Source organism: Somniosus microcephalus, unplaced genomic scaffold (genome assembly GCF_052327205.1).
Source record: "Somniosus microcephalus isolate GS21.2 unplaced genomic scaffold, FLI_Smic_1.0 unresolved_chr4, whole genome shotgun sequence".
Lineage (NCBI taxonomy): Eukaryota > Metazoa > Chordata > Chondrichthyes > Squaliformes > Somniosidae > Somniosus > Somniosus microcephalus.
This window is the reverse complement of record NW_028225182.1, coordinates 3,882,538-3,904,905: the sequence shown is the minus strand read 5'-3', so window position 1 is coordinate 3,904,905 and position 22,368 is coordinate 3,882,538. Positions and strand designations below refer to the sequence as shown.

General features: G+C 44.8%; 22 non-coding genes across 22 annotated transcripts; all 22 read left to right on the top strand.

Annotated features, from left to right (window-relative positions):
- Positions 1-485: 485 nt before the first annotated feature.
- trnaq-cug (transfer RNA glutamine (anticodon CUG)) lies at positions 486-557 on the top strand. Its single transcript has one exon. It is a non-coding gene; the product is annotated as a tRNA-Gln (tRNA).
- Positions 558-1,162: 605 nt separating this feature from the next.
- Positions 1,163-1,234, top strand: trnaq-cug (transfer RNA glutamine (anticodon CUG)). Its single transcript has one exon. It is a non-coding gene; the product is annotated as a tRNA-Gln (tRNA).
- Positions 1,235-3,186: 1,952 nt separating this feature from the next.
- Positions 3,187-3,258, top strand: trnaq-uug (transfer RNA glutamine (anticodon UUG)). The gene has a single exon. It is a non-coding gene; the product is annotated as a tRNA-Gln (tRNA).
- Positions 3,259-3,863: 605 nt separating this feature from the next.
- trnaq-cug (transfer RNA glutamine (anticodon CUG)) lies at positions 3,864-3,935 on the top strand. Its single transcript has one exon. It is a non-coding gene; the product is annotated as a tRNA-Gln (tRNA).
- A 1,277-nt stretch (positions 3,936-5,212) lies between these two features.
- Positions 5,213-5,284, top strand: trnaq-cug (transfer RNA glutamine (anticodon CUG)). The gene has a single exon. It is a non-coding gene; the product is annotated as a tRNA-Gln (tRNA).
- Positions 5,285-6,559: 1,275 nt separating this feature from the next.
- trnaq-cug (transfer RNA glutamine (anticodon CUG)) lies at positions 6,560-6,631 on the top strand. The gene has a single exon. It is a non-coding gene; the product is annotated as a tRNA-Gln (tRNA).
- A 604-nt stretch (positions 6,632-7,235) lies between these two features.
- On the top strand, positions 7,236-7,307 carry trnaq-cug (transfer RNA glutamine (anticodon CUG)). Its single transcript has one exon. It is a non-coding gene; the product is annotated as a tRNA-Gln (tRNA).
- A 598-nt stretch (positions 7,308-7,905) lies between these two features.
- Positions 7,906-7,977, top strand: trnaq-uug (transfer RNA glutamine (anticodon UUG)). The gene has a single exon. It is a non-coding gene; the product is annotated as a tRNA-Gln (tRNA).
- A 605-nt stretch (positions 7,978-8,582) lies between these two features.
- On the top strand, positions 8,583-8,654 carry trnaq-cug (transfer RNA glutamine (anticodon CUG)). Its single transcript has one exon. It is a non-coding gene; the product is annotated as a tRNA-Gln (tRNA).
- Positions 8,655-9,258: 604 nt separating this feature from the next.
- On the top strand, positions 9,259-9,330 carry trnaq-cug (transfer RNA glutamine (anticodon CUG)). The gene has a single exon. It is a non-coding gene; the product is annotated as a tRNA-Gln (tRNA).
- Positions 9,331-9,928: 598 nt separating this feature from the next.
- Positions 9,929-10,000, top strand: trnaq-uug (transfer RNA glutamine (anticodon UUG)). The gene has a single exon. It is a non-coding gene; the product is annotated as a tRNA-Gln (tRNA).
- A 606-nt stretch (positions 10,001-10,606) lies between these two features.
- Positions 10,607-10,678, top strand: trnaq-cug (transfer RNA glutamine (anticodon CUG)). Its single transcript has one exon. It is a non-coding gene; the product is annotated as a tRNA-Gln (tRNA).
- A 605-nt stretch (positions 10,679-11,283) lies between these two features.
- Positions 11,284-11,355, top strand: trnaq-cug (transfer RNA glutamine (anticodon CUG)). Its single transcript has one exon. It is a non-coding gene; the product is annotated as a tRNA-Gln (tRNA).
- A 606-nt stretch (positions 11,356-11,961) lies between these two features.
- On the top strand, positions 11,962-12,033 carry trnaq-cug (transfer RNA glutamine (anticodon CUG)). Its single transcript has one exon. It is a non-coding gene; the product is annotated as a tRNA-Gln (tRNA).
- A 605-nt stretch (positions 12,034-12,638) lies between these two features.
- trnaq-cug (transfer RNA glutamine (anticodon CUG)) lies at positions 12,639-12,710 on the top strand. The gene has a single exon. It is a non-coding gene; the product is annotated as a tRNA-Gln (tRNA).
- Positions 12,711-15,343: 2,633 nt separating this feature from the next.
- trnaq-cug (transfer RNA glutamine (anticodon CUG)) lies at positions 15,344-15,415 on the top strand. The gene has a single exon. It is a non-coding gene; the product is annotated as a tRNA-Gln (tRNA).
- Positions 15,416-16,013: 598 nt separating this feature from the next.
- On the top strand, positions 16,014-16,085 carry trnaq-uug (transfer RNA glutamine (anticodon UUG)). The gene has a single exon. It is a non-coding gene; the product is annotated as a tRNA-Gln (tRNA).
- Positions 16,086-16,691: 606 nt separating this feature from the next.
- Positions 16,692-16,763, top strand: trnaq-cug (transfer RNA glutamine (anticodon CUG)). Its single transcript has one exon. It is a non-coding gene; the product is annotated as a tRNA-Gln (tRNA).
- Positions 16,764-18,041: 1,278 nt separating this feature from the next.
- Positions 18,042-18,113, top strand: trnaq-cug (transfer RNA glutamine (anticodon CUG)). Its single transcript has one exon. It is a non-coding gene; the product is annotated as a tRNA-Gln (tRNA).
- Positions 18,114-18,719: 606 nt separating this feature from the next.
- trnaq-cug (transfer RNA glutamine (anticodon CUG)) lies at positions 18,720-18,791 on the top strand. Its single transcript has one exon. It is a non-coding gene; the product is annotated as a tRNA-Gln (tRNA).
- Positions 18,792-19,396: 605 nt separating this feature from the next.
- Positions 19,397-19,468, top strand: trnaq-cug (transfer RNA glutamine (anticodon CUG)). The gene has a single exon. It is a non-coding gene; the product is annotated as a tRNA-Gln (tRNA).
- A 2,633-nt stretch (positions 19,469-22,101) lies between these two features.
- Positions 22,102-22,173, top strand: trnaq-cug (transfer RNA glutamine (anticodon CUG)). Its single transcript has one exon. It is a non-coding gene; the product is annotated as a tRNA-Gln (tRNA).
- Positions 22,174-22,368: the final 195 nt, after the last annotated feature.

The following is a 22,368-nucleotide window of genomic DNA, read 5'->3' as shown; positions in this document are numbered from 1 at the left end:
TCAGATGATAGGCTCAACCTCTCATTCCCAGTTCCAAATAAGAGGGGGAGAAAGATGTGTGTTGTCCAGGGCTTCGTTTGACTGCACAGCAGAATGCTCAACATTTTCTTTGCAAGCTGCATTCGGCTGGCATACTTGCTGAAATTGAAAGCAGTGCTTCTTGAAAAGTAGGCATTGCACTTCGTATTCTTCGAAAAAAGTTAACAATTGCTTATCTTTCGTGCAGCTGTGCCTTCCAAAGATTATACTCATTTTACCTGGCAGGGCTGCAATGCAATCTGCCATGAGCAGTGTGAAAAAGAAGCTGAGATTTGTGAACCGATAGCCATCAAGGCAGCTGTGTGATTTGCTCAGAACCGAAGCTTAGCAGAGGGGCAAGTGGGCAAGCTGACGTTAAGGATGAGACCAGGCCGAGACAAAGTATAATGGTGGAGATGGTAATGTTGTTGATTTTGAGAAAAGAATCTAAGAAACTGTTCAGCAAAGGTTCCATGGTGTAATGGTAAGTACTCTGGACTCTGAATCCAGCGATCCGAGTTCAAATCTCGGTGGAACCTGAATTATTGTTGTCCCAGCTGCTGAAATTTGGGACATACAAGCTTGGTATCTGCATACCAACCACGGTTACGGGACCGTTTGCTGCCTGAATCAATGACGGTTGATTTATTGTTCTTGACATCAGGTGATAGGCTCAACCTCTCATTCCCAGTTCCAAATAAGAGGGGGAGAAAGATGTGTGTTGTCCAGGGCTTCGTTTGAATGCACAGCAGAATGCTCAACATTTTCTTTGCAAGCTGCATTCGGCTGGCATACTTGCTGAAATTGAAAGCAGTGTTTCTTGAAACGTAGGCATTGCACTTCGTATTCTCGAAAAAAGTTAACAATTGCTTATCTTTCGTGCAGCAGTGCCTTGCAAAGATTATACTCATTTTACCTGGCAGGACTGCAATGCAATCTGCCATGAGCAGTGTGAAAAAGAAGCTGAGATTTGTGAACCGATAGCCATCAAGGCAGCTGTGTGATTTGCTCAGAACCGAAGCTTAGCAGAGGGGCAAGTGGGCAAGCTGACGTTAAGGATGAGACCAGGCCGAGACAAAGTAGAATGGTGGAGATGGTAATGTTGTTGATTTTGAGAAAAGAATCTAAGGAACTGTTCAGCAAAGGTTCCATGGTGTAATGGTAAGCACTCTGGACTCTGAATCCAGCGATCCGAGTTCAAATCTCGGTGGAACCAGAATTATTGTTGTCCCAGCTGCTGAAATTTGGGACACACAAGCTTGGTATCTGCATACCAACCACGGTTACGGGACCGTTTGCTGCCTGAATCAATGACGGTTGATTTATTGTTCTCGACATCAGATGATAGGCTCAACCTCTCATTCCCAGTTCCAAATAAGAGGGGGAGAAAGATGTGTGTTGCCCAGTGCTTCGTTTGACTGCACAGCAGAATGCTCAACATTTTCTTTGCAAGCTGCATTCGGCTGGCATACTTGTTGAAATTGAAAGCAGTGCTTCTTGAAAAGTAGGCATTGCACTTCGTATTCTTCGAAAAAAGTTAACAATTGCTTATCTTTCGTGCAGCAGTGCCTTGCAAAGATTATACTCATTTTACCTGGCAGGGCTGCAATGCAATCTGCCATGAGCAGTGTGAAAAAGAAGCTGAGATTTGTGAACCGATAGCCATCAAGGCAGCTGTGTGATTTGCTCAGAACTGAAGCTTAGCAGAGGGGCAAGTGGGCAAGCTGACGTTAAGGATGAGACCAGGCCGAGACAAAGTATAATGGTGGAGATGGTAATGTTGTTGATTTTGAGAAAAGAATCTAGGGACTGTTCAGCGAAGGTTCCATGGTGTAATGGTAAGCACTCTGGGACCTAAATCCAGCGATCCGAGTTCAAATCTCTGTGGAACCTGAATTCTTGTTGTCCCAGCTGCTGAAATTTGGGACATACAAGCTTGGCATCTGCATACCAACCACGGTTACGGGACCGTTTGCTGCCTGAATCAATGACGGTTGATTTATTGTTCTCGACATCAGGTGATAGGCTCAACCTCTCATTCCCAGTTCCAAATAAGAGGGGGAGAAAGATGTGTGTTGTCCAGGGCTTCGTTTGAATGCACAGCAGAATGCTCAACATTTTCTTTGCAAGCTGCATTCGGCTGGCATACTTGCTGAAATTGAAAGCAGTGCTTCTTGAAAAGTAGGCATTGCACTTCGTATTCTTCGAAAAAAGTTAACAATTGCTTATCTTTCGTGCAGCTGTGCCTTGCAAAGATTATACTCATTTTACCTGGCAGGGCTGCAATGCAATCTGCCATGAGCAGTGTGAAAAAGAAGCTGAGATTTGTGAACCGATAGCCATCAAGGCAGCTGTGTGATTTGCTCAGAACCGAAGCTTAGCAGAGGGGCAAGTGGGCAAGCTGACGTTAAGGATGAGACCAGGCCGAGACAAAGTATAATGGTGGAGATGGTAATGTTGTTGATTTTGAGAAAAGAATCTAAGAACAGTTTAGCGAAGGTTCCATGGTGTAATGGTAAGCACTCTGGACTCTGAATCCAGCGATCCGAGTTCAAATCTCGGTGGAAACTGAATTATTGTTGTCCCAGCTGCTGAAATTTGGGACATCCAAGCTTGGTATCTGCATACCAACTCAGGTGACAGGACCGTTTGCTGCCTGAATCAATGACGGTTGATTTATTGTCCTCGACATCAGATGATCGGCTCAACCTCTCATTCCCAGTTCCAAATAAGAGGAGGAGAAAGATGTGTGTTGTCCAGTGCTTCGTTTGACTGCACAGCAGAATGCTCAAAATTTTCTTTGCAAGCTGCATTCGGCTGGCATACTTGCTGAAATTGAAAGCAGTGCTTCTTGAAAAGTAGGCATTGCACTTCGTATTCTTCGAAAAAAGTTAACAATTGCTTATCTTTCGTGCAGCTGTGCCTTGCAAAGATTATACTCATTTTACCTGGCAGGGCTGCAATGCAATCTGCCATGAGCAGTGTGAAAAAGAAGCTGAGATTTGTGAACCGATAGCCATCAAGGCAGCTGTGTGATTTGCTCAGAACCGAAGCTTAGCAGAGGGGCAAGCTGAAGTTAAGGATGAGACCAGGCCGAGACAAAGTATAATGGTGGAGATGGTAATGTTGTTGATTTTAAGAAAAGAATCTAGGGAACTGTTCAGCGAAGGTTCCATGGTGTAATGGTAAGCACTCTGGGCTTTGAATCCAGCGATCCGAGTTCAAATCTCGGTGGAACCTGAATTCTTGTTGTCCAAGCTGCTGAAATTTGGGACATACAAGCTTGGTATCTGCATACCAACCACGGTTACGGGACCGTTTGCTGCCTGAATCAATGACGGTTGATTTATTGTTATCGACATCAGATGATCGGCTCAACCTCTCATTCCCAGTTCCAAATAAGAGGGGGAGAAAGATGTGTGTTGTCCAGGGCTTCGTTTGACTGCACAGCAGAATGCTCAACATTTTCTTTGCAAGCTGCATTCGGCTGGCATACTTGCTGAAATTGAAAGCAGTGCTTCTTGAAACGTAGGCATTGCACTTCGTATTCTCGAAAAAAGTTAACAATTGCTTATCTTTCGTGCAGCAGTGCCTTTCAAAGATTATACTCATTTTACCTGGCAGGACTGCAATGCAATCTGCCATGAGCAGTGTGAAAAAGAAGCTGAGATTTGTGAACCGATAGCCATCAAGGCAGCTGTGTGATTTGCTCAGAACCGAAGCTTAGCAGAGGGGCAAGTGGGCAAGCTGACGTTAAGGATGAGACCAGGCCGAGACAAAGTAGAATGGTGGAGATGGTAATGTTGTTGATTTTGAGAAAAGAATCTAAGGAACTGTTCAGCAAAGGTTCCATGGTGTAATGGTAAGCACTTTGGACTCTGAATCCAGCGATCCGAGTTCAAATCTCGGTGGAACCAGAATTATTGTTGTCCCAGCTGCTGAAATTTGGGACACACAAGCTTGGTATCTGCATACCAACCACGGTTACGGGACCGTTTGCTGCCTGAATCAATGACGGTTGATTTATTGTTCTCGACATCAGATGATAGGCTCAACCTCTCATTCCCAGTTCCAAATAAGAGGAGGAGAAAGATGTGTGTTGTCCAGTGCTTCGTTTGACTGCACAGCAGAATGCTCAACATTTCCTTTCCACGCTGCATTTGGCTGGCATACTTGCTGAAATTGAAAGCAGTGCTTCTTGAAACGTAGGCATTGCACTTCGTATTCTCGAAAAAAGTTAACAATTGCTTATCTTTCGTGCAGCAGTGCCTTGCAAAGATTATACTCATTTTACCTGGCAGGACTGCAATGCAATCTGCCATGAGCAGTGTGAAAAAGAAGCTGAGATTTGTGAACCGATAGCCATCAAGGCAGCTGTGTGATTTGCTCAGAACCGAAGCTTCGCAGAGGGGCAAGCTGAAGTTAAGGATGAGACCAGGCCGAGACAAAGTATAATGGTGGAGATGGTAATGTTGTTGATTTTGAGAAAAGAATCTAGGGAACTGTTCAGCGAAGGTTCCATGGTGTAATGGTAAGCACTCTGGGCTCTGAATCCAGTGATCCAAGTTCAAATCTCGGTGGAACCTGAATTCTTGTTGTCCCAGCTGCTGGAAATTTGGGACATGCAAGCTTGGCATCTTCATAACAACCACGGTTACGGGCCCGTTTGCTGCCTGGATCAATGACGGTTGGTTTATTGTTCTCGACATTAGATGATGACAGGCTCAACTTCTCATTCCCAGTTCCAAATAAGAGGAGGAGAAAGATGTGTGTTGTCCAGTGCTTCGTTTGACTGCACAGCAGAATGCTCAACATTTCCTTTCCAAGCTGCATTCGGCTGGCACACTTGCTGAAAATGAAAGCAGTGCTTCTTGAAACGTAGGCATTGCACTTCGTATTCTCGAAAAAAGTTAACAATTGCTTATCTTTCGTGCAGCAGTGCCTTGCAAAGATTATACTCATTTTACCTGGCAGGACTGCAATGCAATCTGCCATGAGCAGTGTGAAAAAGAAGCTGAGATTTGTGAACCGATAGCCATCAAGGCAGCTGTGTGATTTGCTCAGAACCGAAGCTTAGCAGAGGGGCAAGTGGGCAAGCTGACGTTAAGGATGAGACCAGGCCGAGACAAAGTATAATGGTGGAGATGGTAATGTTGTTGATTTTGAGAAAAGAATCTAGGGACTGTTCAGCGAAGGTTCCATGGTGTAATGGTAAGCACTCTGGGCTCTGAATCCAGCGATCCGAGTTCAAATCTCGGTGGAACCTGAATTCTTGTTGTCCCAGCTGCTGAAATTTGGGACATACAAGCTTGGTATCTGCATACCAACCACGGTTACGGGACCGTTTGCTGCCTGAATCAATGACGGTTGATTTATTGTTCTCGACATCAGGTGATAGGCTCAACCTCTCATTCCCAGTTCCAAATAATAGGGGGAGAAAGATGTGTGTTGTCCAGGGCTTCGTTTGAATGCACAGCAGAATGCTCAACATTTTCTTTGCAAGCTGCATTCGGCTGGCATACTTGCTGAAATTGAAAGCAGTGCTTCTTGAAACGTAGACATTGCACTTCGTATTCTTCGAAAAAAGTTAACAATTGCTTATCTTTCGTGCAGCTGTGCCTTGCAAAGATTATACTCATTTTACCTGGCAGGGCTGCAATGCAATCTGCCATGAGCAGTGTGAAAAAGAAGCTGAGATTTGTGAACCGATAGCCATCAAGGCAGCTGTGTGATTTGCTCAGAACCGAAGCTTAGCAGAGGGGCAAGCTGAAGTTAAGGATGAGACCAGGCCGAGACAATGTATAATGGTGGAGATGGTAATGTTGTTGATTTTGAGAAAAGAATCTAGGGAACTGTTCAGCGAAGGTTCCATGGTGTAATGGTAAGCACTCTGGGCTTTGAATCCAGCGATCCGAGTTCAAATATCGGTGGAACCTGAATTCTTGTTGTCCCAGCTGCTGAAATTTGGGACATACAAGCTTGGTATCTGCATACCAACCACGGTTACGGGACCGTTTGCTGCCTGAATCAATGACGGTTGATTTATTGTTATCGACATCAGATGATCGGCTCAACCTCTCATTCCCAGTTCCAAATAAGAGGGGGAGAAAGATGTGTGTTGTCCAGGGCTTCGTTTGACTGCACAGCAGAATGCTCAACATTTTCTTTGCAAGCTGCATTCGGCTGGCATACTTGCTGAAATTGAAAGCAGTGCTTCTTGAAACGTAGGCATTGCACTTCGTATTCTCGAAAAAAGTTAACAATTGCTTATCTTTCGTGCAGCAGTGCCTTTCAAAGATTATACTCATTTTACCTGGCAGGACTGCAATGCAATCTGCCATGAGCAGTGTGAAAAAGAAGCTGAGATTTGTGAACCGATAGCCATCAAGGCAGCTGTGTGATTTGCTCAGAACCGAAGCTTAGCAGAGGGGCAAGTGGGCAAGCTGACGTTAAGGATGAGACCAGGCCGAGACAAAGTAGAATGGTGGAGATGGTAATGTTGTTGATTTTGAGAAAAGAATCTAAGGAACTGTTCAGCAAAGGTTCCATGGTGTAATGGTAAGCACTCTGGACTCTGAATCCAGCGATCCGAGTTCAAATCTCGGTGGAACCTGAATTATTGTTGTCCCAGCTGCTGAAATTTGGGACACACAAGCTTGGTATCTGCATACCAACCACGGTTACGGGACCGTTTGCTGCCTGAATCAATGACGGTTGATTTATTGTTCTCGACATCAGATGATAGGCTCAACCTCTCATTCCCAGTTCCAAATAAGAGGAGGAGAAAGATGTGTGTTGTCCAGTGCTTCGTTTGACTGCACAGCAGAATGCTCAACATTTCCTTTCCACGCTGCATTTGGCTGGCATACTTGCTGAAATTGAAAGCAGTGCTTCTTGAAACGTAGGCATTGCACTTCGTATTCTCGAAAAAAGTTAACAATTGCTTATCTTTCGTGCAGCAGTGCCTTGCAAAGATTATACTCATTTTACCTGGCAGGACTGCAATGCAATGTGCCATGAGCAGTGTGAAAAAGAAGCTGAGATTTGTGAACCGATAGCCATCAAGGCAGCTGTGTGATTTGCTCAGAACCGAAGCTTAGCAGAGGGGCAAGTGGGCAAGCTGACGTTAAGGATGAGACCAGGCCGAGACAAAGTATAATGGTGGAGATGGTAATGTTGTTGATTTTGAGAAAAGAATCTAGGGACTGTTCAGCGAAGGTTCCATGGTGTAATGGTAAGCACTCTGGGCTCTGAATCCAGCGATCCGAGTTCAAATCTCGGTGGAACCTGAATTCTTGTTGTCCCAGCTGCTGAAATTTGGGACATACAAGCTTGGTATCTGCATACCAACCACGGTTACGGGACCGTTTGCTGCCTGAATCAATGACGGTTGATTTATTGTTCTCGACATCAGGTGATAGGCTCAACCTCTCATTCCCAGTTCCAAATAATAGGGGGAGAAAGATGTGTGTTGTCCAGGGCTTCGTTTGAATGCACAGCAGAATGCTCAACATTTTCTTTGCAAGCTGCATTCGGCTGGCATACTTGCTGAAATTGAAAGCAGTGCTTCTTGAAACGTAGACATTGCACTTCGTATTCTTCGAAAAAAGTTAACAATTGCTTATCTTTCGTGCAGCTGTGCCTTGCAAAGATTATACTCATTTTACCTGGCAGGGCTGCAATGCAATCTGCCATGAGCAGTGTGAAAAAGAAGCTGAGATTTGTGAACCGATAGCCATCAAGGCAGCTGTGTGATTTGCTCAGAACCGAAGCTTAGCAAAGGGGCAAGCTGAAGTTAAGGATGAGACCAGGCCGAGACAATGTATAATGGTGGAGATGGTAATGTTGTTGATTTTGAGAAAAGAATCTAGGGAACTGTTCAGCGAAGGTTCCATGGTGTAATGGTAAGCACTCTGGGCTTTGAATCCAGCGATCCGAGTTCAAATATCGGTGGAACCAGAATTCTTGTTGTCCCAGCTGCTGAAATTTGGGACATACAAGCTTGGTATCTGCATACCAACCACGGTTACGGGACCGTTTGCTGCCTGAATCAATGACGGTTGATTTATTGTTATCGACATCAGATGATCGGCTCAACCTCTCATTCCCAGTTCCAAATAAGAGGGGGAGAAAGATGTGTGTTGTCCAGGGCTTCGTTTGACTGCACAGCAGAATGCTCAACATTTTCTTTGCAAGCTGCATTCGGCTGGCATACTTGATGAAATTGAAAGCAGTGCTTCTTGAAACGTAGGCATTGCACTTCGTATTCTCGAAAAAAGTTAACAATTGCTTATCTTTCGTGCAGCAGTGCCTTTCAAAGATTATACTCATTTTACCTGGCAGGACTGCAATGCAATCTGCCATGAGCAGTGTGAAAAAGAAGCTGAGATTTGTGAACCGATAGCCATCAAGGCAGCTGTGTGATTTGCTCAGAACCGAAGCTTAGCAGAGGGGCAAGTGGGCAAGCTGACGTTAAGGATGAGACCAGGCCGAGACAAAGTAGAATGGTGGAGATGGTAATGTTGTTGATTTTGAGAAAAGAATCTAAGGAACTGTTCAGCAAAGGTTCCATGGTGTAATGGTAAGCACTCTGGACTCTGAATCCAGCGATCCGAGTTCAAATCTCGGTGGAACCTGAATTATTGTTGTCCCAGCTGCTGAAATTTGGGACACACAAGCTTGGTATCTGCATACCAACCACGGTTACGGGACCGTTTGCTGCCTGAATCAATGACGGTTGATTTATTGTTCTCGACATCAGATGATAGGCTCAACCTCTCATTCCCAGTTCCAAATAAGAGGAGGAGAAAGATGTGTGTTGTCCAGTGCTTCGTTTGACTGCACAGCAGAATGCTCAACATTTCCTTTCCACGCTGCATTTGGCTGGCATACTTGCTGAAATTGAAAGCAGTGCTTCTTGAAACGTAGGCATTGCACTTCGTATTCTCGAAAAAAGTTAACAATTGCTTATCTTTCGTGCAGCAGTGCCTTGCAAAGATTATACTCATTTTACCTGGCAGGACTGCAATGCAATGTGCCATGAGCAGTGTGAAAAAGAAGCTGAGATTTGTGAACCGATAGCCATCAAGGCAGCTGTGTGATTTGCTCAGAACCGAAGCTTAGCAGAGGGGCAAGTGGGCAAGCTGACGTTAAGGATGAGACCAGGCCGAGACAAAGTATAATGGTGGAGATGGTAATGTTGTTGATTTTGAGAAAAGAATCTAGGGACTGTTCAGCGAAGGTTCCATGGTGTAATGGTAAGCACTCTGGGCTCTGAATCCAGCGATCCGAGTTCAAATCTCGGTGGAACCTGAATTCTTGTTGTCCCAGCTGCTGAAATTTGGGACATACAAGCTTGGTATCTGCATACCAACCACGGTTACGGGACCGTTTGCTGCCTGAATCAATGACGGTTGATTTATTGTTCTCGACATCAGGTGATAGGCTCAACCTCTCATTCCCAGTTCCAAATAAGAGGGGGAGAAAGATGTGTGTTGTCCAGTGCTTCGTTTGACTGCACAGCAGAATGCTCAACATTTTCTTTGCAAGCTGCATTCGGCTGGCATACTTGCTGAAATTGAAAGCAGTGCTTCTTGAAACGTAGACATTGCACTTCGTATTCTTCGAAAAAAGTTAACAATTGCTTATCTTTCGTGCAGCTGTGCCTTGCAAAGATTATACTCATTTTACCTGGCAGGGCTGCAATGCAATCTGCCATGAGCAGTGTGAAAAAGAAGCTGAGATTTGTGAACCGATAGCCATCAAGGCAGCTGTGTGATTTGCTCAGAACCGAAGCTTAGCAGAGGGGCAAGCTGAAGTTAAGGATGAGACCAGGCCGAGACAAAGTATAATGGTGGAGATGGTAATGTTGTTGATTTTGAGAAAAGAATCTAGGGAACTGTTCAGCGAAGGTTCCATGGTGTAATGGTAAGCACTCTGGGCTTTGAATCCAGCGATCCGAGTTCAAATCTCGGTGGAACCTGAATTCTTGTTGTCCCAGCTGCTGAAATTTGGGACATACAAGCTTGGTATCTGCATACCAACCACGGTTACGGGACCGTTTGCTGCCTGAATCAATGACGGTTGATTTATTGTTATCGACATCAGATGATCGGCTCAACCTCTCATTCCCAGTTCCAAATAAGAGGGGGAGAAAGATGTGTGTTGTCCAGGGCTTCGTTTGACTGCACAGCAGAATGCTCAACATTTTCTTTGCAAGCTGCATTCGGCTGGCATACTTGCTGAAATTGAAAGCAGTGCTTCTTGAAAAGTAGGCATTGCACTTCGTATTTTTCGAAAAAAGTTAACAATTGCTTATCTTTCGTGCAGCTGTGCCTTCCAAAGATTATACTCATTTTACCTGGCAGGGCTGCAATGCAATCTGCCATGAGCAGTGTGAAAAAGAAGCTGAGATTTGTGAACCGATAGCCATCAAGGCAGCTGTGTGATTTGCTCAGAACCGAAGCTCAGCAGAAGGGCAAGTGGGCAAGCTGACGTTAAGGATGAGACCAGGCCGAGACAAAGTATAATGGTGGAGATGGTAATGTTGTTGATTTTGAGAAAAGAATCTAAGGAACTGTTCAGCAAAGGTTCCATGGTGTAATGGTAAGCACTCTGGACTCTGAATCCAGCGATCCGAGTTCAAATCTCGGTGGAACCTGAATTATTGTTGTCCCAGCTGCTGAAATTTGGGACACACAAGCTTGGTATCTGCATACCAACCACGGTTACGGGACCGTTTGCTGCCTGAATCAATGACGGTTGATTTATTGTTCTCGACATCAGATGATAGGCTCAACCTCTCATTCCCAGTTCCAAATAAGAGGAGGAGAAAGATGTGTGTTGTCCAGTGCTTCGTTTGACTGCACAGCAGAATGCTCAACATTTCCTTTCCACGCTGCATTTGGCTGGCATACTTGCTGAAATTGAAAGCAGTGCTTCTTGAAACGTAGGCATTGCACTTCGTATTCTCGAAAAAAGTTAACAATTGCTTATCTTTCGTGCAGCAGTGCCTTGCAAAGATTATACTCATTTTACCTGGCAGGGCTGCAATGCAATCTGCCATGAGCAGTGTGAAAAAGAAGCTGAGATTTGTGAACCGATAGCCATCAAGGCAGCTGTGTGATTTGCTCAGAACCGAAGCTTAGCAGAGGGGCAAGTGGGCAAGCTGACGTTAAGGATGAGACCAGGCCGAGACAAAGTATAATGGTGGAGATGGTAATGTTGTTGATTTTGAGAAAAGAATCTAAGGAACTGTTCAGCAAAGGTTCCATGGTGTAATGGTAAGCACTCTGGACTCTGAATCCAGCGATTCGAGTTCAAATCTCGGTGGAACCTGAATTATTGTTGTCCCAGCTGCTGGAAATTTGGGACATGCAAGATTGGCATCTGCATACCAACCACGGTTACGGGACCGTTTGCTGCCTGAATCGATGACGGTTGATTTATTGTTCTGGACATCAGATGATAGGCTCAACCTCTCATTCCCAGTTCCAAATAAGCGGGGGAGAAAGATGTGTATTGTCCAGTGCTTCATTTCACTGCACAGCAGATTGCTCAACATTTTCTTTGCAAGCTGCATTCGGCTGGCATACTTGTTGAAATTGAAAGCAGTGCTTCTTGAAACGTAGACATTGCACTTCGTATTCTCGAAAAAAGTTAACAATTGCTTATCTATCGTGCAGCAGTGCCTTGCAAAGATTATTCACATTTTACCTGGCAGGACTGCAATACAAGATGCTATGAGCAGTGTGAAAAAGAAACAGAGATTTGTGAACCAATAGCCATCAAGGCAGCTGTGTGATTTACTCAGAACCGAGGCTCAGCAGGGGGGCAAGTGGGCAAGCTGAAGTTAAGGATGAGACCTGGCCGAGACAAAGTATAATGGTGGAGACGGTAATGTTGTTGATTTTAAGAAAAGATTCAAATAAATTTATCAGCAATGGTTCCATGGTGTAATGGTGAGCACTCTGGGCTCTGAATCCAGCGATCCGAGTTCAAATCTCGGTGGAACCTGAATTATTGTTGTCCCAGCTGCTGAAATTTGGGACAGACAAGCTTGGTATCTGCATACCAACCAAGGTTTCGGGACCGTTTGCTGCCTGAATCAATGACGGTTGATTTATTGTTCTCGACATCAGATGATAGGCTCAACCTCTCATTCCCAGTTCCAAATAAGAGGGGGAGAAAGATGTGTGTTGTCCAGTGCTTCGTTTGACTGCACAGCAGAATGCTCAACATTTTCTTTGCAAGCTGCATTCGGCTGGCATACTTGCTGAAATTGAAAGCAGTGCTTCTTGACACGTAGACATTGCACTTCGTATTCTTCGAAAAAAGTTAACAATTGCTTATCTTTCGTGCAGCTGTGCCTTGCAAAGATTATACTCATTTTACCTGGCAGGGCTGCAATGCAATCTGCCATGAGCAGTGTGAAAAAGAAGCTGAGATTTGTGAACCGATAGCCATCAAGGCAGCTGTGTGATTTGCTCAGAACCGAAGCTTAGCAGAGGGGCAAGTGGGCAAGCTGACGTTAAGGATGAGACCAGGCCGAGACAAAGTATAATGGTGGAGATGGTAATGTTGTTGATTTTGAGAAAAGAATCTAGGGACTGTTCAGCGAAGGTTCCATGGTGTAATGGTAAGCACTCTGGGCTCTGAATCCAGCGATCCGAGTTCAAATCTCGGTGGAACCTGAATTATTGTTGTCCCAGCTGCTGAAATTTGGGACACACAAGCTTGGTATCTGCATACCAACCACGGTTACGGGACCGTTTGCTGCCTGAATCAATGACGGTTGATTTATTGTTCTCGACATCAGATGATAGGCTCAACCTCTCATTCCCAGTTCCAAATAAGAGGAGGAGAAAGATGTGTGTTGTCCAGTGCTTCGTTTGACTGCACAGCAGAATGCTCAACATTTCCTTTCCACGCTGCATTTGGCTGGCATACTTGCTGAAATTGAAAGCAGTGCTTCTTGAAACGTAGGCATTGCACTTCGTATTCTCGAAAAAAGTTAACAATTGCTTATCTTTCGTGCAGCAGTGCCTTGCAAAGATTATACTCATTTTACCTGGCAGGACTGCAATGCAATCTGCCATGAGCAGTGTGAAAAAGAAGCTGAGATTTGTGAACCGATAGCCATCAAGGCAGCTGTGTGATTTGCTCAGAACCGAAGCTTAGCAGAGGGGCAAGCTGAAGTTAAGGATGAGACCAGGCCGAGACAAAGTATAATGGTGGAGATGGCAATGTTGTTGATTTTGAGAAAAGAATCTAGGGAACTGTTCAGCGAAGGTTCCATGGTGTAATGGTAAGCACTCTGGGCTCTGAATCCAGTGATCCAAGTTCAAATCTCGGTGGAACCTGAATTCTTGTTGTCCCAGCTGCTGGAAATTTGGGATATGCAAGCTTGGCATCTTCATAACAACCACGGTTACGGGCCTGTTTGCTGCCTGGATCAATGACGGTTGGTTTATTGTTCTCGACATTAGATGATGACAGGCTCAACTTCTCATTCCCAGTTCCAAATAAGAGGAGGAGAAAGATGTGTGTTGTCCAGTGCTTCGTTTGACTGCACAGCAGAATGCTCAACATTTCCTTTCCAAGCTGCATTCGGCTGGCACACTTGCTGAAAATGAAAGCAGTGCTTCTTGAAACGTAGGCATTGCACTTCGTATTCTCGAAAAAAGTTAACAATTGCTTATCTTTCGTGCAGCAGTGCCTTGCAAAGATTATACTCATTTTACCTGGCAGGACTGCAATGCAATCTGCCATGAGCAGTGTGAAAAAGAAGCTGAGATTTGTGAACCGATAGGCATTAAGTCAGCAGTGTGATTTGCTCAGAACCGAAGCTTAGCAGAGGGGCAAGTGGGCAAGCTGACGTTAAGGATGAGACCAGGCCGAAACAAAGTATAATGGTGGAGATGGTAATGTTGTTGATTTTGAGAAAAGAATCTAGGGATTGTTCAGCAAAGGTTCCATGGTGTTATGGTAAGCACTCTGGGCTCTGAATCTAGCGATCCGAGTTCAAATCTCGGTGGAACCTGAATTCTTGTTGTCCCAGCTGCTGAAATTTGGGACATACAAGCTTGGTATCTGCATACCAACCACGGTTACGGGACCGTTTGCTGCCTGAATCAATGACGGTTGATTTATTGTTCTCGACATCAGGTGATAGGCTCAACCTCTCATTCCCAGTTCCAAATAAGAGGGGGAGAAAGATGTGTGTTGTCCAGGGCTTCGTTTGAATGCACAGCAGAATGCTCAACATTTTCTTTGCAAGCTGCATTCGGCTGGCATACTTGCTGAAATTGAAAGCAGTGCTTCTTGAAAAGTAGGCATTGCACTTCGTATTCTTCGAAAAAAGTTAACAATTGCTTATCTTTCGTGCAGCTGTGCCTTCCAAAGATTATACTCATTTTACCTGGCAGGGCTGCAATGCAATCTGCCATGAGCAGTGTGAAAAAGAAGCTGAGATTTGTGAAGCGATAGCCATCAAGGCAGCTGTGTGATTTGCTCAGAACCGAAGCTTAGCAGAGGGGCAAGTGGGCAAGCTGACGTTAAGGATGAGACCAGGCCGAGACAAAGTATAATGGTGGAGATGGTAATGTTGTTGATTTTGAGAAAAGAATCTAAGGAACTGTTCAGCAAAGGTTCCATTGTGTAATGGTAAGCACTCTGGACTCTGAATCCAGCGATCCGAGTTTAAATCTCGGTGGAACCTGAATTATTGTTGTCGCAGCTGCTGGAAATTTGGGACATGCAAGATTGGCATCTGCATACCAACCACGGTTACGGGACCGTTTGCTGCCTGAATCGATGACGGTTGATTTATTGTTCTGGACATCAGATGATAGGCTCAACCTCTCATTCCCAGTTCCAAATAAGCGGGGGAGAAAGATGTGTATTGTCCAGTGCTTCATTTCACTGCACAGCAGATTGCTCAACATTTTCTTTGCAAGCTGCATTCGGCTGGCATACTTGTTGAAATTGAAAGCAGTGCTTCTTGAAACGTAGACATTGCACTTCGTATTCTCGAAAAAAGTTAACAATTGCTTATCTATCGTGCAGCAGTGCCTTGCAAAGATTATTCACATTTTACCTGGCAGGACTGCAATACAAGATGCTATGAGCAGTGTGAAAAAGAAACAGAGATTTGTGAACCAATAGCCATCAAGGCAGCTGTGTGATTTACTCAGAACCGAGGCTCAGCAGGGGGGCAAGTGGGCAAGCTGAAGTTAAGGATGAGACCTGGCCGAGACAAAGTATAATGGTGGAGACGGTAATGTTGTTGATTTTAAGAAAAGATTCAAATAAATTTATCAGCAATGGTTCCATGGTGTAATGGTGAGCACTCTGGGCTCTGAATCCAGCGATCCGAGTTCAAATCTCGGTGGAACCTGAATTATTGTTGTCCCAGCTGCTGAAATTTGGGACAGACAAGCTTGGTATCTGCATACCAACCAAGGTTTCGGGACCGTTTGCTGCCTGAATCAATGACGGTTGATTTATTGTTCTCGACATCAGATGATAGGCTCAACCTCTCATTCCCAGTTCCAAATAAGAGGGGGAGAAAGATGTGTGTTGTCCAGTGCTTCGTTTGACTGCACAGCAGAATGCTCAACATTTTCTTTGCAAGCTGCATTCGGCTGGCATACTTGCTGAAATTGAAAGCAGTGCTTCTTGAAACGTAGACATTGCACTTCGTATTCTTCGAAAAAAGTTAACAATTGCTTATCTTTCGTGCAGCTGTGCCTTGCAAAGATTATACTCATTTTACCTGGCAGGGCTGCAATGCAATCTGCCATGAGCTGTGTGAAAAAGAAGCTGAGATTTGTGAACCGATAGCCATCAAGGCAGCTGTGTGATTTGCTCAGAACCGAATCTTAGCAGAGGGGCAAGCTGAAGTTAAGGATGAGACCAGGCCGAGACAAAGTATAATGGTGGAGATGGTAATGTTGTTGATTTTGAGAAAAGAATCTAGGGAACTGTTTAGCGAAGGTTCCATGGTGTAATGGTAAGCACTCTGGGCTTTGAATCCAGCGATCCGAGTTCAAATCTCGGTGGAACCTGAATTCTTGTTGTCCCAGCTGCTGAAATTTGGGACATACAAGCTTGGTATCTGCATACTAACCACGGTTACGGGACCGTTTGCTGCCTGAATCAATGACGGTTGATTTATTGTTCTCGACAACAGGTGATAGGCTCAACCTCTCATTCCCAGTTCCAAATAAGAGGGGGAGAAAGATGTGTGTTGTCCAGGGCTTCGTTTGAATGCACAGCAGAATGCTCAACATTTTCTTTGCAAGCTGCATTCGGCTGGCATACTTGCTGAAATTGAAAGCAGTGCTTCTTGAAAAGTAGGCATTGCACTTCGTATTCTTCGAAAAAAGTTAACAATTGCTTATCTTTCGTGCAGCTGTGCCTTCCAAAGATTATACTCATTTTACCTGGCAGGGCTGCAATGCAATCTGCCATGAGCAGTGTGAAAAAGAAGCTGAGATTTGTGAACCGATAGCCATCAAGGCAGCTGTGTGATTTGCTCAGAACCGAAGCTTAGCAGAGGGGCAAGTGGGCAAGCTGACGTTAAGGATGAGACCAGGCCGAGACAAAGTAGAATGGTGGAGATGGTAATGTTGTTGATTTTGAGAAAAGAATCTAAGGAACTGTTCAGCAAAGGTTCCATGGTGTAATGGTAAGCACTCTGGACTCTGAATCCAGCGATCCGAGTTCAAATCTCGGTGGAACCTGAATTATTGTTGTCCCAGCTGCTGAAATTTGGGACACACAAGCTTGGTATCTGCATACCAACCACGGTTACGGGACAGTTTGCTGCCTGAATCAATGACGGTTGATTTATTGTTCTCGACATCAGATGATAGGCTCAACCTCTCATTCCCAGTTCCAAATAAGAGGAGGAGAAAGATGTGTGTTGTCCAGTGCTTCGTTTGACTGCACAGCAGAATGCTCAACATTTCCTTTCCACGCTGCATTTGGCTGGCATACTTGCTGAAATTGAAAGCAGTGCTTCTTGAAACGTAGGCATTGCACTTCGTATTCTCGAAAAAAGTTAACAATTGCTTATCTTTCGTGCAGCAGTGCCTTGCAAAGATTATACTCATTTTACCTGGCAGGACTGCAATGCAATCTGCCATGAGCAGTGTGAAAAAGAAGCTGAGATTTGTGAACCGATAGCCATCAAGGCAGCTGTGTGATTTGCTCAGAACCGAAGCTTAGCAGAGGGGCAAGCTGAAGTTAAGGATGAGACCAGGCCGAGACAAAGTATAATGGTGGAGATGGTAATGTTGTTGATTTTGAGAAAAGAATCTAGGGAACTGTTCAGCGAAGGTTCCATGGTGTAATGGTAAGCACTCTGGGCTCTGAATCCAGTGATCCAAGTTCAAATCTCGGTGGAACCTGAATTCTTGTTGTCCCAGCTGCTGGAAATTTGGGACATGCAAGCTTGGCATCTTCATAACAACCACGGTTACGGGCCTGTTTGCTGCCTGGATCAATGACGGTTGGTTTATTGTTCTCGACATTAGATGATGACAGGCTCAACTTCTCATTCCCAGTTCCAAATAAGAGGAGGAGAAAGATGTGTGTTGTCCAGTGCTTCGTTTGACTGCACAGCAGAATGCTCAACATTTCCTTTCCACGCTGCATTTGGCTGGCATACTTGCTGAAATTGAAAGCAGTGCTTCTTGAAACGTAGGCATTGCACTTCGTATTCTCGAAAAAAGTTAACAATTGCTTATCTTTCGTGCAGCAGTGCCTTGCAAAGATTATACTCATTTTACCTGGCAGGGCTGCAATGCAATCTGCCATGAGCAGTGTGAAAAAGAAGCTGAGATTTGTGAACCGATAGCCATCAAGGCAGCTGTGTGATTTGCTCAGAACCGAAGCTTAGCAGAGGGGCAAGTGGGCAAGCTGACGTTAAGGATGAGACCAGGCCGAGACAAAGTATAATGGTGGAGATGGTAATGTTGTTGATTTTGAGAAAAGAATCTAAGGAACTGTTCAGCAAAGGTTCCATGGTGTAATGGTAAGCACTCTGGACTCTGAATCCAGCGATTCGAGTTCAAATCTCGGTGGAACCTGAATTATTGTTGTCCCAGCTGCTGGAAATTTGGGACATGCAAGATTGGCATCTGCATACCAACCACGGTTACGGGACCGTTTGCTGCCCGAATCGATGACGGTTGATTTATTGTTCTGGACATCAGATGATAGGCTCAACCTCTCATTCCCAGTTCCAAATAAGCGGGGGAGAAAGATGTGTATTGTCCAGTGCTTCATTTCACTGCACAGCAGATTGCTCAACATTTTCTTTGCAAGCTGCATTCGGCTGGCATACTTGTTGAAATTGAAAGCAGTGCTTCTTGAAACGTAGACATTGCACTTCGTATTCTCGAAAAAAGTTAACAATTGCTTATCTATCGTGCAGCAGTGCCTTGCAAAGATTATTCACATTTTACCTGGCAGGACTGCAATACAAGATGCTATGAGCAGTGTGAAAAAGAAACAGAGATTTGTGAACCAATAGCCATCAAGGCAGCTGTGTGATTTACTCAGAACCGAGGCTCAGCAGGGGGGCAAGTGGGCAAGCTGAAGTTAAGGATGAGACCTGGCCGAGACAAAGTATAATGGTGGAGACGGTAATGTTGTTGATTTTAAGAAAAGATTCAAATAAATTTATCAGCAATGGTTCCATGGTGTAATGGTGAGCACTCTGGGCTCTGAATCCAGCGATCCGAGTTCAAATCTCGGTGGAACCTGAATTATTGTTGTCCCAGCTGCTGGAATTTGGGACAGACAAGCTTGGTATCTGCATACCAACCAAGGTTTCGGGACCGTTTGCTGCCTGAATCAATGACGGTTGATTTATTGTTCTCGACATCAGATGATAGGCTCAACCTCTCATTCCCAGTTCCAAATAAGAGGGGGAGAAAGATGTGTGTTGTCCAGTGCTTCGTTTGACTGCACAGCAGAATGCTCAACATTTTCTTTGCAAGCTGCATTCGGCTGGCATACTTGCTGAAATTGAAAGCAGTGCTTCTTGACACGTAGACATTGCACTTCGTATTCTTCGAAAAAAGTTAACAATTGCTTATCTTTCGTGCAGCTGTGCCTTGCAAAGATTATACTCATTTTACCTGGCAGGGCTGCAATGCAATCTGCCATGAGCAGTGTGAAAAAGAAGCTGAGATTTGTGAACCGATAGCCATCAAGGCAGCTGTGTGATTTGCTCAGAACCGAAGCTTAGCAGAGGGGCAAGTGGGCAAGCTGACGTTAAGGATGAGACCAGGCCGAGACAAAGTATAATGGTGGAGATGGTAATGTTGTTGATTTTGAGAAAAGAATCTAGGGACTGTTCAGCGAAGGTTCCATGGTGTAATGGTAAGCACTCTGGGCTCTGAATCCAGCGATCCGAGTTCAAATCTCGGTGGAACCTGAATTATTGTTGTCCCAGCTGCTGAAATTTGGGACACACAAGCTTGGTATCTGCATACCAACCACGGTTACGGGACCGTTTGCTGCCTGAATCAATGACGGTTGATTTATTGTTCTCGACATCAGATGATAGGCTCAACCTCTCATTCCCAGTTCCAAATAAGAGGAGGAGAAAGATGTGTGTTGTCCAGTGCTTCGTTTGACTGCACAGCAGAATGCTCAACATTTCCTTTCCACGCTGCATTTGGCTGGCATACTTGCTGAAATTGAAAGCAGTGCTTCTTGAAACGTAGGCATTGCACTTCGTATTCTCGAAAAAAGTTAACAATTGCTTATCTTTCGTGCAGCAGTGCCTTGCAAAGATTATACTCATTTTACCTGGCAGGACTGCAATGCAATCTGCCATGAGCAGTGTGAAAAAGAAGCTGAGATTTGTGAACCGATAGCCATCAAGGCAGCTGTGTGATTTGCTCAGAACCGAAGCTTAGCAGAGGGGCAAGCTGAAGTTAAGGATGAGACCAGGCCGAGACAAAGTATAATGGTGGAGATGGTAATGTTGTTGATTTTGAGAAAAGAATCTAGGGAACTGTTCAGCGAAGGTTCCATGGTGTAATGGTAAGCACTCTGGGCTCTGAATCCAGTGATCCAAGTTCAAATCTCGGTAGAACCTGAATTCTTGTTGTCCCAGCTGCTGGAAATTTGGGATATGCAAGCTTGGCATCTTCATAACAACCACGGTTACGGGCCTGTTTGCTGCCTGGATCAATGACGGTTGGTTTATTGTTCTCGACATTAGATGATGACAGGCTCAACTTCTCATTCCCAGTTCCAAATAAGAGGAGGAGAAAGATGTGTGTTGTCCAGTGCTTCGTTTGACTGCACAGCAGAATGCTCAACATTTCCTTTCCAAGCTGCATTCGGCTGGCACACTTGCTGAAAATGAAAGCAGTGCTTCTTGAAACGTAGGCATTGCACTTCGTATTCTCGAAAAAAGTTAACAATTGCTTATCTTTCGTGCAGCAGTGCCTTGCAAAGATTATACTCATTTTACCTGGCAGGACTGCAATGCAATCTGCCATGAGCAGTGTGAAAAAGAAGCTGAGATTTGTGAACCGATAGCCATCAAGTCAGCAGTGTGATTTGCTCAGAACCGAAGCTTAGCAGAGGGGCAAGTGGGCAAGCTGACGTTAAGGATGAGACCAGGCCGAAACAAAGTATAATGGTGGAGATGGTAATGTTGTTGATTTTGAGAAAAGAATCTAGGGATTGTTCAGCAAAGGTTCCATGGTGTTATGGTAAGCACTCTGGGCTCTGAATCTAGCGATCCGAGTTCAAATCTCGGTGGAACCTGAATTCTTGTTGTCCCAGCTGCTGAAATTTGGGACATACAAGCTTGGTATCTGCATACCAACCACGGTTACGGGACCGTTTGCTGCCTGAATCAATGACGGTTGATTTATTGTTCTCGACATCAGGTGATAGGCTCAACCTCTCATTCCCAGTTCCAAATAAGAGGGGGAGAAAGATGTGTGTTGTCCAGGGCTTCGTTTGAATGCACAGCAGAATGCTCAACATTTTCTTTGCAAGCTGCATTCGGCTGGCATACTTGCTGAAATTGAAAGCAGTGCTTCTTGAAAAGTAGGCATTGCACTTCGTATTCTTCGAAAAAAGTTAACAATTGCTTATCTTTCGTGCAGCTGTGCCTTCCAAAGATTATACTCATTTTACCTGGCAGGGCTGCAATGCAATCTGCCATGAGCAGTGTGAAAAAGAAGCTGAGATTTGTGAAGCGATAGCCATCAAGGCAGCTGTGTGATTTGCTCAGAACCGAAGCTTAGCAGAGGGGCAAGTGGGCAAGCTGACGTTAAGGATGAGACCAGGCCGAGACAAAGTATAATGGTGGAGATGGTAATGTTGTTGATTTTGAGAAAAGAATCTAAGGAACTGTTCAGCAAAGGTTCCATTGTGTAATGGTAAGCACTCTGGACTCTGAATCCAGCGATCCGAGTTTAAATCTCGGTGGAACCTGAATTATTGTTGTCGCAGCTGCTGGAAATTTGGGACATGCAAGATTGGCATCTGCATACCAACCACGGTTACGGGACCGTTTGCTGCCTGAATCGATGACGGTTGATTTATTGTTCTGGACATCAGATGATAGGCTCAACCTCTCATTCCCAGTTCCAAATAAGCGGGGGAGAAAGATGTGTGTTGTCCAGTGCTTCATTTCACTGCACAGCAGATTGCTCAACATTTTCTTTGCAAGCTGCATTCGGCTGGCATACTTGTTGAAATTGAAAGCAGTGCTTCTTGAAACGTAGACATTGCACTTCGTATTCTCGAAAAAAGTTAACAATTGCTTATCTATCGTGCAGCAGTGCCTTGCAAAGATTATTCACATTTTACCTGGCAGGACTGCAATACAAGATGCTATGAGCAGTGTGAAAAAGAAACAGAGATTTGTGAACCAATAGCCATCAAGGCAGCTGTGTGATTTACTCAGAACCGAGGCTCAGCAGGGGGGCAAGTGGGCAAGCTGAAGTTAAGGATGAGACCTGGCCGAGACAAAGTATAATGGTGGAGACGGTAATGTTGTTGATTTTAAGAAAAGATTCAAATAAATTTATCAGCCATGGTTCCATGGTGTAATGGTGAGCACTCTGGGCTCTGAATCCAGCGATCCGAGTTCAAATCTCGGTGGAACCTGAATTATTGTTGTCCCAGCTGCTGAAATTTGGGACAGACAAGCTTGGTATCTGCATACCAACCAAGGTTTCGGGACCGTTTGCTGCCTGAATCAATGACGGTTGATTTATTGTTCTCGACATCAGATGATAGGCTCAACCTCTCATTCCCAGTTCCAAATAAGAGGGGGAGAAAGATGTGTGTTGTCCAGTGCTT